Source organism: Tympanuchus pallidicinctus, unplaced genomic scaffold (assembly GCF_026119805.1).
Source record: "Tympanuchus pallidicinctus isolate F22 unplaced genomic scaffold, pur_lepc_1.0 scaffold2, whole genome shotgun sequence".
Taxonomy (NCBI): domain Eukaryota; kingdom Metazoa; phylum Chordata; class Aves; order Galliformes; family Phasianidae; genus Tympanuchus; species Tympanuchus pallidicinctus.
In genome coordinates, this window is record NW_026294721.1 from 2,808,000 (window position 1) to 2,822,814 (window position 14,815).

The window sequence follows — 14,815 nt, forward strand, 5'->3', positions numbered from 1 at the left end:
TTCTGTATGTTTTATTTTGAATATTTGACTTTACAGTAAGCGTTGTCTCAAACATGACTTTTCTGGATTTTTGTGCTTTTATAACAATGAATAGCAAACTGCATATATACAGCTCCACAGAGTTCATGCAGGACTGTTTCTATCCAACTCTGTGGGTTTTCTCCTACCCTAGCACAAAATCTAGCACGGGTATCTCCAGCATACAAGAGCCTCTCCAATTCTGAATCACCACTTCTAAGTGCCTCTCTCTCCCACATGAGTAGATATTTAGCTCTGTGGTAGATTGTCGCTGTCTTATATTTGCTAGCTGGAATGAATCTGCCAGTCCTTGCAGGATGAGGCAACCCTCTTGCTCCTCACCAAGCACATGGTTGTCATCTTCTTGTAGCACTTCGGTCTTCATTGCACAGAGTGGGAATGTGTAAAGAGACCTCAGTACTGCACTGAATGCCTCTGAGTCCTTTCAGGTTTTTTCAGTGTTGGCAACTACTTGCATTGAAAAACTCATGATCCATGCCTCAAAACTGAATAGTACCTCTTCTCAATGGTGAATTGTGCCACATGCCTGTACAACTTCTCAAAACTAGTAGAGAGAAGTATCACTTCTCTGGGCATTTGCAGTGAGGAGGTTATTCATGCAGTAAGATTGTCTCCTAGCAATTATAGAGGGATCCTACCTTCAGGGATACTTGTGAAAAATGAGAGGCTGCATCTGGATCTCTCTATCAACCTGGTAGCTGCTTAGGATCTACCTCCTACCCTGCAGTGTTGCAGCCCCATCAACACGGAAAAGGTCACTCCTCACTTCAGTCCTTCTCTTTTTATCTTCTTCCCACTTCATGCTCTGGCTTTCCTGCTTTATAACTGATTTTCCTTTTATTCCATTTTTACTGCAGACTCAGCCCTTCTTTTGGCTGCAGCCAGAGGAAAACCCTTACAGAGACTGTCAAAGACATTTGACACTCTGCAACATAAAGGGCAATGTCTGGGAAGGGCATAGCAATGCAATACAGACTTAGGATGTCAGATAACATTATCAAAAGGTGAAGTTTAACATAATTCTTAGTATATGATTTATCTTTCAAAGCAAGCTTAGCTCTGTACTTCACTCTGTGATCAACCAAATGTTTTACTGCCTGCAGTGTTTTTAGCTAATCAGTCTCTGTTATTTCCCCTTTTCGTTCTACTCTGGCTCTCAGTTTTATCAGAATGATTTAGACTCAAAAAAGTAGATAAAGTGGTTTAACACTTGATAAGTATTACCATTTTTCCCCTTACTGTTGTATGCTAACTCCTGTATTCATCAGTACCAGGACCTTACCAGATCAAACTTAATTTCACCTTCTTTTCTAGTCAGATGTTTGGTGCATTTGAGAGATCTTGAGTCTCTATGAATTTTGATCATGAGTTAGATAACTAACCTTGTTATTAAAACTCATTGGTTTTGATGTTTTTTACCTTGATTCTTGCATGGGAACTGCTGTATCATGGCCTGAACCTCTGATTGATCACCTGAGATGAGCAATGAGTCAGCCACAGGAGTACAGGTGAAGACAATTTACCTGTACTGCTGGAAGGGGTGGAGCCTGGCTGCACCTCTTCTAAACCCATTTAAGAGCTGACTAACAGTAGAGAAGGATCTCTTTCTGGAGATCCCTCCTTTGGGGTTTTACAGTGAGCCCAGGACAGAGGTAAGCACTCTACCTATTCTTGCTTTGGTACAATAGCTTGCTTAGCTAAACTCTCTTGTTTATTTTGTAATTATAGCATAATTATAACATCTGTATATTTGGTTATACAATTCTATTTTGTAAAAACAATTAAAAGAGGCAGATTTTTTTAATAGTTAGGTACCCACTCCTACATTTAGCAGTCAATTAGAATGATTTCACCTGATTTCAGAGGTATTGAAAAAATTAATATTATAGTGCTGCTTCTGAATCTTTTAGTATGTTCGTAACAACCAAACTCCATGTGATGTTAGGATGGATGAACTGGGGTTCCTTATTTCTCCTGACTAAATCCGTACTTAATCAACTTGAATAACATCTGTTTGTTTTTTTTAAATGCTTTGCCAGGGAATTATCAATAAACTCATGAAAATTAAAAGGTTTTTTTCTATTATGATCATACTATATAATTATTTTTATCATCCCAAGCCTCATTGTAATTGCCAAAACTATACTTGTCCATTGCATCTGTGTTTCTGAATGCATTTCATGGAGAGCTGGAATGCATTTCCAAAACATCCTCTAAGGATATCCTGTCTTATCAAGTATTTCAATTGAGTCATGGTAATTTTTTTTGCCAAGAATGTGTATATATATCAAGGCATTATGTTTTCTTAATCTTTTGGAGAAGTTAAAGGATTGTTTAAGTTAGAATGGACCTATATAGGACATCTGGTCCAACCCCTCTTCAATGAACAGAAATGCACAGCTCCATCAGGTGGGCAGAGCCCTGTCCAGAGTGACCTTGAGTATCTCCACGGATGGGGCATCCACCACCTCTCTGGGCAACCTGTTTCATTGCCTCATTGAGTGATCCAGTTCAAAGTTGCTTATCCACTTCCACCTTCTTTTGATATCCTGACAACTAAAACATAGAAGAGGGAAATTACAGCCATTTTTATATCTGCCCAGTTCATAGGTCTTGTTAATGATTTTTCAGTATAGTCCTTGTGCAAAGAATGTATACCAGAACCCCTTTTCTCTCTCTCTTTTTCAGCCTATTCCAAATCTTCTCACTGCTCTCAGGACTTTCAAGATAGGCAATATGGAACATTTACTTGCCACTCTGCAGCATTTTTTTCCTTCAGAAAAGGAAAAAGAAAACATGCAAGGAAAAAAAGATCAGTTGTGCCTTTCAGTTTTAATCTTGTTCGATTTTCTTTGCCATGAATTGCAAGTAGATAAAAGGTACTTCCACTTTCCTGATGTCTTTACATGCCTAGGGACTTCTGTGACCCACTGTCTGTACATTTGCTATTAGCTGTGGTTAGAAAATCAGTAGCAGGTTTTGCATTAAATAGAACACACCACAAATATATTTTGTTTGAGGGAAGGTCAAGAAACTCCAGGCAAGCATGGAGACATCTATCACTGTTGCTCTGCCTGTCCAGCCCAGTAAATTAAGAGCCCAAACTCTGGTCATGGAATGTAAACACTTGCATTATCAGAGCTTTTATGTGCGGTGTTTTGTTCTTAAGATACTATGTTTGTGGCTCTTGTAAATGCCCTTTGTTTCTTGGGAGAGCTGACTCATACTGGTCAGTGAAGGTCCTCGAGGAGCCATTCATTTACTCAAAGAGCCTTCTTTGAGTCTCATGTCCTCACATCTTTCTGTCACATCCAGCACTTGAAGGCGATGTATCATCCAATTATACCAGCTAGCCAATAGCAGAAGATTCATATCAGATGGGGATGCATAATTAATATCTAGTGTATTTACAATATAACCTAGGTACAAAGTGATTATATCAGGGCAAGAAACAGACCATTGTTATTGCTTGAAGTGACCTGTAAATATTAGGTCGTGGTGGGCATGGTAGTCATGGTGAAAAAAATATACTAACCAGACAGAAGGCTCTGCATGTGATATGTGCAGATTTGAACCAGGTTGAGCATAAAGCAAAAATGCATTAAGAATATTTCTTTCATTTAAAAACTTGAACAGGTCTGAGTACTTCTGAAATTAACTACTTGAGCTTTCTCACATCACTCAGTGCAGTGGATGAAGGTCCCATTCACTTCAGTGAGACCCCAAACAGTTTTTTCTGTAATGATCTTGCGTGTCAGATAAACATGAAGTATTTTGTGTCACAGTATCATGACCTAATGCAAGGGGGGGAAAAAAAAAGTAGTAAAAATTCTTGCTCACTGTGAGAATATTCATGACTGTCTCAATTCACGTTGTATGCCCTGGACATTTCAACGGCCAGCGTGATTTAAGAATGACTTAAAGCAACACATTATTTAAAAATGATGCCCATGGTACCTGAGATATACATCCATGCTGTAACTTGACATGTTTCTGTCTCCACTGCAGGAGAGAGCTTTGTTTGGTATCACTCCCATATGACATGGTTGGACGAACAATTCTGCCAAACATTCTTCAATGCAATTTTTTCCCTCCAAGGCAAAGGCTATACTGCAGTAGATATCACAGTAAAGGAAGTTGAGTCAAAGGATACCTCTCTTCACTACTGAAAGCAGCAGAAAGCCTTAGGAATGTACAGAGAAGACTAGCCCTTTATCTAGATATATCTAAAACCTCACTACTCCATTTAAGTCCAGGTTCTTGCTGTAATCAGTGGAAAAGGGTTGGCCTTTTGGTAGTGTGATTCAACCCATCCTCAAATATGGATCTCAAGTATATGGGATAATGGCTCTGTCACTGATTGCTTGCATTATGCAAAAGCCTGTGGCAACATTGTTTCAGAGGAAGAGCACCTTCATAGATAACAGGGCATCTGATTGACAAGGATAACAGACCTATATGATCTGTGAAGGTAGATTTAAAGAATCTAGCTTTTCTAACACTCTATGTTACTGTATGAAACTGTCTAGTTTCCTAACACTGTATGACTCCTGTTGGCTTTGAGTCAAGTACAACTACATAAACTCAAATGCTGCCACGAGCAAAAAAATATCCCCAACAAACATCCCCAAAACAAAAGCCCTAACATGCCATCCAATCAGCAAAGATGGAAGAAAAATGCATGGGAGGATTGGCAACAAGAAGTCTACAGCAATTACATTTGTTATATCTAGACAGAAGGAGAGAAGGAACTGTGAAAAAGTCACAATATTTCTCCTGCTTATTTGAAGTTGAGGATGGTCAAACTTTGTGGGAGGCATTTTGTTTCTGTTTAGTTTTGATTTCATTTATTTCTCCTCCTTCAATCTGAGACACCAGTTTGTTTCTGTTGATTGATGTGATTTGGCAGCAATTTACTGAGCATGAAACACCCAAACTGACAGTGCACAGCTCTGCACCTGGGCAAGGTGATGAAACCTAAGAGGCAGGTTTATAATACCTACATTCCTCTTTGGATGCTCATATCTACACTCCTGCAAAAAATTTATCATCTCAGCAAAAGCTTTAAGACAAGCTTATTACTCTTGTGTCATCTCATATTTTCCTGCCTTGGGAAATAAGGTGCGTGGTTCATATCTATTATTTCTCCTAGTTCCCAGATTAGATCATAGCATTGCTTTGTTTATTAACAGTTTTTCTACTTTGCCACATCTCTTCATCTCTTTTTGCCCTGCCCTTCAGCTATCCTTGAAACGGGGTGAGAAATAAGTTCTTCATCATGCCATTAGATATCTCAAAGGGCTGAAATCTGATACTTCTATCTAAAGACTTTTTTTGGCTCAATAAACTCCTCATGCTATGAAGTGTGGTATTTATATCAGGAAGGAGCATCCATCCCAAGTCCAGGAACACCACCTAAGTAAAGAGATGACTTTTGACTCTTTGTGAGTGTCATTAGAGAACAGCTGGTATTTTCTGGAGCCCTGGATACCTGTGAAGATTGCCTAATTAATGATGATAGTTTCTGACAAAGATCCAGGTGCTTAAATTAGGGGAACAAGTATCAAGAAGAGTGGCTCATCGTCCCTTCAAAACATGAAGGTATTTTGATATGCACAAGGTAGCATATAGAGCTTATAATATAGAGTAGAACCACCTACAGGATCTGCTGACTTTTGTTAGCTCATCTTTGTCCTGATATTATAGCTTTGGCTGTAATACATGTTTACAAGCCCATAGGATCATAAGAGCTCTTAATACAGACTCTTCCATGGAGGTACCAGAAGACAGAGCCTCACCTAGGCCTTCCATATTGCACCTCATTGTTCACCCCTTTCTGTGGCACCTAAGGACTCATCGCTATTCACCAGAGGGGAAGGCAGATGGTGAAGGATTTAAAAAAAAAAAAAAAAAAAAAAAAGGTTTCAAGTTTGATCACAAACATTAATTCCTATTTTGAATGCTGATTGGAACAGATGGTTTCAGTGAGAGCCAGCTCCAAAGATGACTGAAGACAATAGAAGGATTTCTGTTGGTACTGGTGAATGTTTCACTGCCTATGGAAAACTAGATCTTGATCTAACATCTGCATCTTCATTATGAGAGAACTTGGGGGAGAGGAGATCTTATGGGCCCATAGGAGTCTATACCTCTCATAGCCCCAGCTTTCCCAAATGAAGTTTTGATGCTCATAAACTTTTGTGATTAATACTGCTGGAAGTGTGGTTGTGGCAATAGCATGCATGATTTCTCTGAACAGGCAAGCAACACTTCTCATTCACTGTTGCTTGAGTAATTGGAAAAATCACTCATCCATTACTATTTTATGGCCACAGACACAATCGTCTCCTGAGCTGGCACCTCAGCTGGGGATGCTCCATTTCCATTTAATAGAATGAAAACCATGTGGCTATGAATCATCTGGTTCTGTCTCTGCCTCCTTAACAGGAGCACATTTGCTGTATTCGATCAGCTGTGCTAAAGTTCAAATTGATGGCAGGACTCACACCTCATTTCCACATGCAGAGGCTGTGAACTTTCTGAGGCTGCAAATGTTTCCTTAGCTGATTTCTTATGTTCTAGAAGCTGGTTTGTTTTTAGTTTAATTTTTTTTTTTTTTTTGACTGCCATTGTGTGGTAGATACTGTGCAGACAGACTAGGCACCATCACTCCCTAAAGCTTTTATTAATGGCACTTTTTCTTTCTGTCCAAGCTTTTTCTGCTACATTTATTATCACACACGCTTGGGTGTGTATGTATGCATTGGGAAGTCCATAAATCACTGTGGAACTCCAACTACATGCTAAGAGTGCAATTCCACAGTGCTTTAACTAATCTAAACCAGAGCTACAGCAGTCCCTCTCTCTTTTACTCACAGCTACATGTTCCTACCTTCATCTTTGAGCTGGTACTAGCAGATTTATTATAAAGGCTGATAGTTTGTGCAGTATCGCGTAGGGAGTTGGCTCAAGGAGCCAGTGCAAATAGAAAACAGTCACATCAGGCTGGATTTTGGCCCATTCCTTTCATTGAATCATGTCATCCTGTATTGACAATGCAAGCCAGTGAATCAGACCATGTGGGATTGATGACACTATGACAGCAACCCTGATTTAGAGCAGGTTAAAGTGCCCTGATGGCTTTCCTTCTATGTGTCTGGGGGTGAGCATGTCTGTTTGTGGATTCTTATTTCTAGATACACATGAGCAAAAATCTATAGAGCAGGAATTTCTAGGCCGTTACACACTGCACTGGGCTATAAAAGTGCTCTGAAAGATCCCAACTATGCAATGGTAAGTTTTTACAGGAGCAGCAAGATGACATCTCTCTGCAGGCAGACAGGCGCTGATCTGGTTCTAATCCTGACCTCCCTGAAGGTGCTGCTGGGTGAATACCTGAACACCACCAGTTATCCCGTGATTAACACTGCGTGGCTCATCAGGAGTAATTGTCTCGACTTTCAAGTCCACTCTGCTACTGGGGGGATGGACATAAGTGCTGTTCTTGTACAGGGGCTAGGGCTGGGTTAAGTGTGGAAAGGGGGAAGTGATGAGGCTAGTAGTGCGTATTTTTTTGTGGAGCAAGTACAGAGTGATAGAAGTGACTTTTTGAGTAATAAGCAGATGGGGGGATGGCTGAGATGAAGCAGAGATATTGGTGTGAAATGATAGAGAGATGTGCTAGGTAGTTGTGGCATGCATGTTAGCATCTAGCCAGGGAGGGCAAGGGATAGGCTAAAAGTATAGGAAATTAATAGAGGCTTTTCTTTTTTGGTGTTTCTGTTATTGCAAGTCCAGTGTACGCCACCAGTATTTTTAGGCGCTGCTGTTATCTGCAGTTCCGCTGCTGTAGCTCACAGTTGTTATACACACAAGTGTTCAAGGCCATGTAATTAATGCCATGAAAACTTCTCTACCAAGTGGATCCAGCACTTATAGTGATGTAGCAGAAACAAAGCTTGATACATCTTTTAATGGCATGGGAATAAGATGCCTTCACTGCTGGATAATAGAAGGTAAATTTCCTTCCAGCTGCTCATAGAAGTAGTGGCTACTAAAAGAGTAAAGTAGCAGTTCAGTCACCTTATCAGGTAATTATTTTCCTTTCTTATTTGTTGTGTTCTTCTTTTGTTCACTGAATTGCGTGTGTATTTTTTCTTTTTAACATTTTCCATCACAGTAAAATCGTATTCCTCTGCTAATATTGATTCAGCTTTCATTACAATTGCATTAGTTGTGCTATTATTGACATTATTTAACCTTTAACTACTGCCTTGTGACCACAGCTAAATGAGCATCTTTCTGTATGTTTACTCACTTTTCCAGCACTTTTCTCATATATTTCCCATATAATAAAAACTCTTTCCCTTGCTTTCTTTTAAGTTAGCAATGGTTGTGAATGCCAATAGTAAATTGTATTTTCTACATCTAAATAGTATTGAATTGTTCTTCGTGAGTGGGTGGTTTTTATCCCAATTTTGAATCATTTTGAATCATTTAACAATCAATATTGTGTAACTGATCTCAATTAATAACTGGAAAATAAGTAATCACTGAATAAACAAGTAAAAATCTCACTTTTTTTTACATGATATGTTGTATTACAGTTTGAATAAATACTTGGTGAATGTGCCAAAATATTTGACTGGGGAAAAGAAGCATTTCAGGAAGAATGATTTTAAATTTCTTAAGCAACTCATTTTTTCTTTCTCCTTTTGTCCCTGGAGGAAGTTTTGGATCATTTGAATCTTAGTGTAGTGCTCTTGGTTAACTTGAAATTCCATAGAGAGCACAGTGTTGGACATGTGCTGTGCTTCAAAGCCGCTCCAGTGAGCCTCTGCCTCGCTGGGGAATTGGAGCATGAGTGCATGTGCCATGACTCAAAAGATGGTGAACTATGCCTGGGTAGGGCAGAACCAGAGGAAAAACTGCTGGAGGTCCACAGGAGCTCTGACCTGCAAATCAGTCATCCAGCCCAAATATAGAACAAAAGACTAATCAAACAATCCAGTGTCTGATTCCCTTTAATATTTCCCTCAGGATAGCTGGCACTCTTGTTGGCAGGACAGTTTTACCCGTTAAAGCAAAAGTGTGATGGATTTACATCATAGAATCATTTGAATTGGAATGGATCTTTGATGGCCTTTTAGTCAAACTCCCCTGCAATGAACAGGGACCTCATAGCTCGATCAGGTGCTCAGAGTCTTGTTCGGCCTGACCTTGAATGTCTCCATAAACTTGTACTGCATCTCACAAAAACACCTGAAATTTACAGCAAGTTTCTTTTTCCCTGGTAACGTAGCCATAGATATACAACATCCAAGAACTCTGAATGAAAGCAAATGCTTTCCAAAGATGTTGAATTGGTTTTGAATTGTGGTGTCTTCTCCTACATCCACATAAAATATTTGCCTCCTACTTACAATAACATTTGGAAACATAAAGACACAGGAAGACCTCCCAGTTTCTGGGAGATGTTACAGCAGCTCTGAGCTCTGCTACATAGCTTATTATAACTTACAATTTACAGAGCAAATTTAGCTGTAGTGATGGCATCGCCATGCAATCTCAGAACCCAACAGTAAGTTTGGACTCTAGTTCCCACCTTGCCTCCTCTTTCAGTCTGCTAAATATTTCCCAGATTGCACAAGGCTGTTTACCTTGATGCTTCTCATGTGATGTGCTGTTCTCTTGTAGGTAAATCTCTCACAAATATTCATTGCTCCTGAGCAAAAGGCTTACAGACTGCTCTCTCTCTATTCCAGAATCCCCCTCCAGGAAAACTAACATAATTTGGAAGAGTATGCACCAGTTCATCCTCAGCAAGGTTGGAGCAAGTCTTGTAATCCCTTTCTGTGATCCCTCTATCTTCATTCTTGTGCTCATCCATGAATTCAAATATCATATTCTGCTCATATAACACTTCAGGCAAAGAGCTGTGGTTCGGAGCTAGTGAAGTTATCTTGACATATCTTTAAAAAGCTCAGCCTTTTTTACCTAACCTGAAGGCAACATTCTTTTTCAAATGCTCATCACCTGGGTTTTAACATCTCTAGCTTTACTGATGTTAGGTATGTTTAGACATGCCTAGAATCTAGTTTAAGCTTGTGGCCGAAGACCTATGGGCAGTTGGTGAAGAAATAGAGGAACCTGGGTTAAGTTTTCCCAGCTTTAAGAGAGAAAGGACAGTGACAGTGTAAAAGGGTTCCTCTCATCTGATCATTCATAAGTCATGTTGAGACTATGTCCTGCCCTTTTCTCCTTGTTTTCCTCTTGTTCCCAGGTTAGTAATACTCACCTGTCTTTGGTCACTTATGTTCTTTGGGAAAAGAACTGCCTTTTCACTCTGTTTCTACAGCAAGTAACACAAATCCCACTCTGGCACTGCAGCTTCATGGCACTATATTAAGATAAATAATAACAGTGAATGAAGTATGGGTGTAGGATTGAGTACACAAACATATGTAAGACACTTGGAAATTCACTGACCTCAATGTGCACCCAAGAATGAATCTAGGCCATGATTCCTAATTTTCAATTTTCTTTCAGTTCTAATTTGGCAGTTAGAGGTTGTGTTGTTTTTTTTCCACTCTAAGTAAGAGCTGTGGAATCTTTTTTCCTTAAATTAATTTGATTAAAAGAAACTCTGCTAAATTATAAAAGGACTTGTAATTCAATATTACTATACTGAATATAAGTCTATATATAAATATTCAGCTTGTTGCTTGTTCCATGATTATCTTTACAGGTTACTCTTCACAATGGATTCAGAGATTGCACTTGACTAAACGAACGTTTAATAAATATCTGCAGGATGTTAAAAAGAACTTAAAATTAATATATATCAGTACAAGTTCACGCATATTACTTTGTTCAGTTATTTTGTAACTGTGAAAGACAAATCTCTCTGCATCCATCAAATAGATTTGCACCCAAGTTTGAGGGTTTCTGAAACTGATTAAGGACTGCTCTTAATAACCAGAGTAGGCTAACTGCATACAGAAGCATGAAGTGGTCTCTTCACAGCTCATAGCAGGGCACTCTGTACAGCCAAGATTGCAGTTAGGCACTCACTCAGCTTTAGTATGTGATTATTACCTCTCACTGAAGAGGAAAAAAAACCTAAAAATTAAGAAATTGAAAAGTATAGCAAGACTGGGACTGCAGTATGTTTATGAAGTGGAAGCCTATTGATTTCACAATCATATCTTGTGGGAACAAGGGAGAAGCCACTGTGACTTCTGTGCTGTTGGAGTAGTAACAAAAATCCCTATTGAAAGGATAGAATCAAGAATGGTTAGTCTTGCAAGTGACTACAAAACCATCTACTGCCAAATCAGTGCCATGGGCAGGGATACCTCCCAACCAGATTAGGCTGTCCAAAGCCCCATCCAATCTGGCCTTGAGCACCGACAGGGATGGGGCATCCAAAGCTTCTCTGGGCAGCCTGTGCCAGTACCTCACCACTTTCACTGTGATTAATTTCTTAAGTCAATTCTAAATCTTTATTTTAATTGTAAACCACTATCCTTTGTCCTACTGCTACAATCCTTGACAAAGAGTCCTTGCCCCATCTCTTCTGTAGGCCCCTTAAGGCACTGGAAGGATGTAATGAGGTATCTCCAGAGACTTCTCTTCTGCAAGCTGAATGCCCTTACCTCCCTCAACCTTCCTTCATAAGAGAAATACTCCAGCCTTCTGAGCTTTCTTCTGGCTTCCTGTGGTCTCTCTCCAATACTTATTGTCCTATGTCCTTCTCGTGTTAGGAGCTGAATGCACTAATATTTGTTCAAGAGTTTCAGGAGAGAACAACTCAGATTCCTCTGAAGGAAATAGGGAGGGTAAATATGAATGATTAATTAAAATGACACAGACAAACTTTTAAAGTAAGGGATTTGAGCTGCTAATTCAGTAAATATTAACTTTCCTTTACAGCATGAGTTATCATTATCCATTGGTTAATTTACTTATGAGGATTGATTTTAACATGTCACAAACCACTTCTTGCTCCTCAAAAAGCCAAAAATATCTTTAATGACAACATAGGTTTCTTTTCTGAAGGTACTGGAGTTTCCGTCCAGTATCCAAGCACGCACTTAAATGTAATCCCCTTCGATGGGACTCCAAGTTAAGTGTGTGATTAAATGCTTTGTGGCAGAAATAGAAATTGAGCATTTTCTTATATATCCGAAGGGACATGAGACCAGTTATTAGGTTATTGGGTTCACTAGGTATATTCCTGTCACTTCTGGAACTACTCACTTTTACATCAGCACTAGGAGTACCTGAGAGAAAATTTACCAAGCTTTGTAATGTGATCAATGCACACAGATCCCAACATTTTTGCAGAGCTTTGAAACAGACCTGGTAGTGCTGGAGTTTAAAGAGTCCTGCTTTCCAAGAAAGAGTAAGGTTTGTCATTTTTTATTGCATTTTTTTTCATTAGTAGGTTTTTACCTTTGGGAATCAGTTTGTGGGATAGCACAAGGTCAAGGCATGGTTATAACATGGAGTACCCAGATAGCTGCCTTGTCTGAGACCATGGGAAACTTTACTGAATCCTTTATTCAGTCTTCATATATTTTACAATCTCTTGTTTAAATATTCATCATATACATAATCTAATGTCGAAGACAGAAATACGTTGTTCACTTGGCAACAACTGTAAACACTTCAGGTAATTACATGACAGCTGTGAAATGTGAAGGAAGGGAGAAGGAAGCATGCAGAGTTTTATTGCCTGTATATGAAAGTAAACAATGAATTTGTAAACACAGAACTGAGAAAAGCTTCCACAAGCTATTTAATGAGATGATAAGTAAGGCCTTGTTTGTTTGCTTATACGTACCTGCAGACACAGAAGAGTGCAGTTAATTGTTGTATGACATTCAAATGCTTCCCATATTTGTGTCTGGGCTCATCTGGCAGTAAATGTTAAGGTCATTCCCAATTCATGCAAGACTAATCTTCCACTGAACTCAAAGCAATTGAGAAAGTTCAACAAATATGTGCTTTGCTGATGTTGAAAGAAATTCAGGCAGGAAATGGATGGACTCAGATCTATGCCCTTATTAAAGTCTGGAGTAGAGGGACAGGCAATGATTTCTTCTTTCTGGCGACAATTACAGGACCCAAGTGAATGGCTGGGTGTAAGGAAAAATGTTCATAGTCTTAAAATTCCATACAACTTCTAACTAGTATTATAAATCTGTTCTTTGGTGTGGAACAACATATTAGAACAAAGCAGAGATCATCATTCAGATCAAGTGTGTTAGATACTTTCTATACCCACTATGATATTCAGTCAGATACTTTCTATACCCACCTAACTGTTTTGCAGGTGTTTCACGTGATCTTATGCACAGATTGAAAGGCTGACCTACTCCTGCTATGACCTACACGTATGAGAGCTCTGCTTTGATACCTGGTCCCATGAACCACAGTTAAATGGCTTGATTAGCCCAAAGTAGAGAGAGTAAATCCTATAATTGATCATTACAACTCAGGTTATTTTAACTCTGAGCATCTACATTAGGAGTTCTATAACCTTGAGTCAAGAGAGAAAAAAAGAAGTACTTTTGCCAAAAATCAAGTCATTTTCTGAGCAGCTTATGTCCTTAAGTACACTCACTCCTTGTAGACTACAGAGTCTGATATGTTTTCTGAGAAAAGCCTTTTTTTTTTTTTTTTTTTTTTTAGTTTTTATTTATTTTCACTATGTGGTGCACTGAAAGCAGGAATAGTGAAGAAACTTGCCTGGTTTATCTTGTATGAAGTATAGCACCAAGCTGAAATCACATCTTAGGTCTTGAAAATACTACCAAAAAAAAAAAAAAGAAAAAAGAAAAAAAAGTGCCCTGTCTGTAGGGCAAGCTCCTTTCCAACAGTTTTCTGTTTTAGCATTATTGGTTTCAGTTTACCAGATAGAACAGCTGTTGATGGATCAGGGAGACATATATTCCACTTCGGTGTGCAATGACCACCTAGCCAAAGAAGCTAAAGAGCTGTAAGAAACCAAGAATTAAAAACTGTTCATCTGTGACAGGAGATAAATGCAATACCAAATGAAAAAGAAATGCCTGATGAATATCGTATCTACAAGGGACCAAGATTCACCATGTCCCCCCAGAGAACACATCTTCTTAGATATTCTTGTTGGGATGATAATTAGAAAGATGAATTCTATGAATGGTATGATAATGAGTGAAATCCCACATCTTGCTGCAAAGTGTTCCCTGGATAACAAGTGAGCTGAAATGTAACTTGTCACTACAGGATTCAGAATCCCCCTGATCACAAGAAATGAAAACTCTGAACAGTAGGTATTTGGGTGCTCTCATCATCTGTATGTGAAGAAAAGTTTAGGCACTCTGAGCAAGGTCTATGGTCGGAGTGATTCGTGATACATCACAGCTGATTGCTTGTCAGTGCCCAATCTGAATAATCTGAGTTTGTTAAGAGATATTCTTGCTCATTCAAAAGACAAAATCTTTCCCAAATGAGAGCAGAGTGTGGTTCATGTGATACCTTCAATCAGAGCACTGGATGCTTTCCTAGAAAGCATAATGAGTGCCAGGGGCTGAGACTGTCTTCCTTTACGTGAAAAGCCCTATATAACTATCACTACAAAATTCTAGTTTGAAATGAGATCTTGTCAGATGGGACATGACAACTGCATTTAATAGACCATGTGAGAAATACTGTGAATTCTCAGTGGCTGATCTTGGCCTATATTCATCACAGAAAAATTCCCAGCAGTTTCTTTTTTTCAAGATTG

General features: G+C 39.0%; 1 long non-coding RNA gene across 1 annotated transcript; it reads left to right on the forward strand.

Moving 5' to 3' along the window:
* Positions 1-1,654: 1,654 nt before the first annotated feature.
* On the forward strand, positions 1,655-4,262 carry LOC128080376 (uncharacterized). Its single transcript, XR_008206633.1, has 3 exons — positions 1,655-1,691; positions 2,728-2,918; positions 4,048-4,262. It is a non-coding gene; the product is annotated as an uncharacterized LOC128080376 (long non-coding RNA).
* The last annotated feature ends 10,553 nt before the right edge of the window (positions 4,263-14,815 follow it).